The sequence below is a fragment of the Silurus meridionalis genome, chromosome 3 (genome assembly GCF_014805685.1).
Source record: "Silurus meridionalis isolate SWU-2019-XX chromosome 3, ASM1480568v1, whole genome shotgun sequence".
NCBI classification, from domain to species: Eukaryota; Metazoa; Chordata; class Actinopteri; order Siluriformes; family Siluridae; genus Silurus; species Silurus meridionalis.
The window spans coordinates 33335562-33339069 of record NC_060886.1 but is presented as its reverse complement, the minus strand read 5'-3'; the positions used below and the strand labels follow the sequence as shown (position 1 = coordinate 33339069).

At 35.7% G+C, this 3508-nt stretch overlaps 1 non-coding gene across 1 annotated transcript; it reads left to right on the top strand.

Moving 5' to 3' along the window:
• Positions 1 to 2756: 2756 nt before the first annotated feature.
• On the top strand, positions 2757 to 2838 carry trnal-uag. The gene has a single exon. It is a non-coding gene; the product is annotated as a tRNA-Leu (tRNA).
• The last annotated feature ends 670 nt before the right edge of the window (positions 2839 to 3508 follow it).

The window sequence follows — 3508 nt, the reverse complement described above, 5'->3', positions numbered from 1 at the left end:
CAGCATTTTGTTGTTATTATTGTAGAGCCTTTACATATTTGAATGATGTGTTGCTCTGTTCGATCAAAAAAGACAGTAATTTATGTTTGTTTTGGTGTTATGAGAAAAAAATTATTCTGATTTGAGATTTGGCGCATCAGTAAAACAAATGTTTTTGATGGATGTGCAGAATCGGGAAAACCTTCCGTAACCATGGCTGAGTGGATCAGCAGCACTTTTTTAAGTCAACACCGTAGATAATTAAACCGCGAACGAAATACATCTGCTACTGTTGCATGTTCACCATATGACCTAGACATGCAAGAAAAGTCAAAGCCTGGCTGTCAGGATGGCTGAGCTTTTTAAGGAGCTGCGTTCAGGTTGCAGTCTCCTCTGGAGGTGTGGGTTTGAATCGCACTTCAGATAAGGGTGTACCTTCTTGGTCAATTTTCCCATGTGGAAGAGACTTCAGTTCAGAAAAAACATGAGAGAAAACTATTTAACATGTTGACTCCGTTCAAAGTCTTCTGTTGCTTTTTTGATACTGAAAGATTTTGGCTAAATGTCACTGTATAATAAAGACTCATCCAAATGCTTGAGCATGTCTTTAGACAAAAATAGTCCATTTGACATCACTGGCTTGAACACTTGTTTTGTTATCATGATAGCTGAGCATGATCTCTCATTTAAACAGGATCTGGTTCCAGGAATGGCACAAAATTGTGCAACTGTGTGGCTAAATCTGTGTATAAATAAAGTGCAAAAGGGAAAAAAATGCAACATCCGTTTCGCTAGTATCCTGAGTTATTCAAGATATATGTAGTTATTCAAGACATTTTAACTTGTATTTTAAAAGAAGTATATGTGGATATTTTTAAGAAAGGAGAGTTGAATCAAAGAATGGGAATGGGCTTAATAAAATTGATATACAAGAAAAAAGGGGAGAAAACAGATCTTAAAAACTACAGACCAATCACTATGCTGAATACTGATTTTAAGATTTTATCCAAAATCAAACAGACTGAAGGAAGTAATGCTGAGCATAATTAAAACTAAACAAGTGTACGGTGTAAAGGGTAGAGATATAGCAGACACAACAATTAGTATAAAAGATATGATAAGATACATGTGTGAGCAGAATAAAGATGGTTTTATTATCAGTTTAGACTTTGAGAAAGCGTTTGACAGGGTGGAACATAATTTCTTATTTGACATTTTAAAGAGGTTTGGGTTTGGAGAACATTTTATTAGATGGATTAGGATCTTATACAAAGGTGCAGTAACAAAAATTAAATGTAATGTGTTTTTAACACAGTGTTTTAAAATAACCAGATCAATAAGACAAGGATGAAACGTGTACATGAGATTCGAAGGGCGGCGGTTTTAACGGAGCATTTTACTTTTATGGAAGCAAAAGAAATAAAGATTTTAGGAGTTTTAATGGGGAGGGATGAAAAGAAAGCTAAAGAAACAATGTGGGAGGAAATATTAGGAGGGATTGAAAGGAGGTTGACATTTTGGAAAATGAGAACATTAACACTAAAAGGGAAAGTTTTAGTTCTTAACGTCTTAATGATTTCTAAACTATGGTACATTTTATACACATCATCTATGCCGTTGTGGGCAGAAAAAAGGCTGAAAAAATGTTTTTTTAGATTTTTTATGGGAAGGGAAACCCGCAAGAATTGCATACAACACCTTAATAGGAGCAATAGAGAAGGGAGGACTGGAGTTAATGGATGTGGAACAAAGAAAAACAGTCTGAGGGTGAAAATGATAAAATAAAATACATGGATGAAGAAAACAAGGCGACATGGAAAGCAACAATGGGTTTTTTCTTAAATAAGTGCAGCAACTTTAAATGTGGAGACAAAATACTGTGGATGAAAACAAAGAATTGAATGACGGAGGGGTTGCCAAACTTTTATAAAGAACTCTTGAGGGCCTGGGGCACATTTTTATCTCATGTACATTTTAATCCACAAGGAAGAGAGAACATTTTAAATCAGCCTTTATTCTTAAACAATGGCATTTTAAATCAGGGAAAGAGATATTCTTTAAGAAATGGTGGGATGTGGGTATTATGAAAGTAAGAGATGTTTTATATGAATTCAAAGAGGGGTTTTTACCAACACAATACATTGTGGACATAATGGAGGAGGCAAAGGAGGATTTTAGCAGACAAGAAATAGAAAATAAATATGATGTAACCAAGAACTCTATACCTCAAGAATGGCTAAAAAGAATTGAAAACATGGAAGATGGCAAAGAATAAAAAGATGTGAATGTGAGTCTTGGAGGAAAATTGTTTGCTTTTAAAACATGTTCTGTGAAAATGTTGTATTGCCTTTTTAGAGACGCTGTTTTTAAGAGACCTGTTGCAAATGAATATTGGTTGCGCACGTTTAAAGATTTAAAAGAAGACAGTAAATGGAGGAATATAAAGGGAAAACTTATACAATAAAGTTGCAGAACTAAGAATATTTTATCAGACATAAGGCTATTTTTACAGATGCAAATTAAAATAGAATTGGAATAGATCGTCACAGCTGTGGCAAAACGACAGTGGCAAAAAAACTTGCGTCTGAATCCTGTTATTATATGTGGATGATTGTTGACAATCAGAGGGAAATGCAATGGACTGCCAATTCTGCACAGCCTGTTGTGTGTTTTTGTATCACTTTGTTCTCAAACAAAAGTCTTTTGTTAAGCGTGTTTTGTGCATGCCGCAACAGCATCTCCTCCACAAGCTGGCAGTCCTATCTCAGAGCTTAAAAGGTAGCGTGGCCGAGTGGTCTAAGGCGCTGGATTTAGGCTCCAGTCTCTTTGGAGGCGTGGGTTCGAATCCCACCGCTGCCACTTTATAAATTTGGTCAAATCTCCTTCCGTAAATACTGCAGATGTTGATCAGCGGGTCCAAAGCCTAGACCCGTCGAGATCGAGGGTCGCTGTAAATGCTAGTCAAAAGGTGCTCGTTTTAGCTCTATGTTAAACAGTCTCACAAGCTCTTGTCAAATAGAATACAAAGTTTATCCTGCACTGCACACAGTTTTTCTTTTAGTTTGTCAAGTTTAGCCTTTTTTAGTCAAAAAGTAATGATTTGTATTTATTTCTCTGAACAACCAGATAGGTCCAAAACACACATACTAAGCTTATTTTCAGAACACAATAAAGGACTGGATTATGCAGATCAGTGTACTCTGTACAGCATTGTTGTGAAATCTGTCCTTTTCACTTGTTCACATTATGCAATACACTGATTTACTTTTATGTGACACTTTTTCTTTCACAAACGCTGTAAATAAGAGTGTCATGGTTCATCAATGATTCATCTCCTAATTGAATTATTAAGATAAAATGCCACTATAGAAATGATAAAATAAAGAATCTGAGGATACTAGCAGATAAGACATTGCATTCTTTTCCCTTTGCACTTTATTTACACACAGATTTAGCCACACAGCTGCACACTTTTGTGCCATTCCTGGAACCAGATTCTGTTCAAATAAGAGACCATGCTTAGCTATCA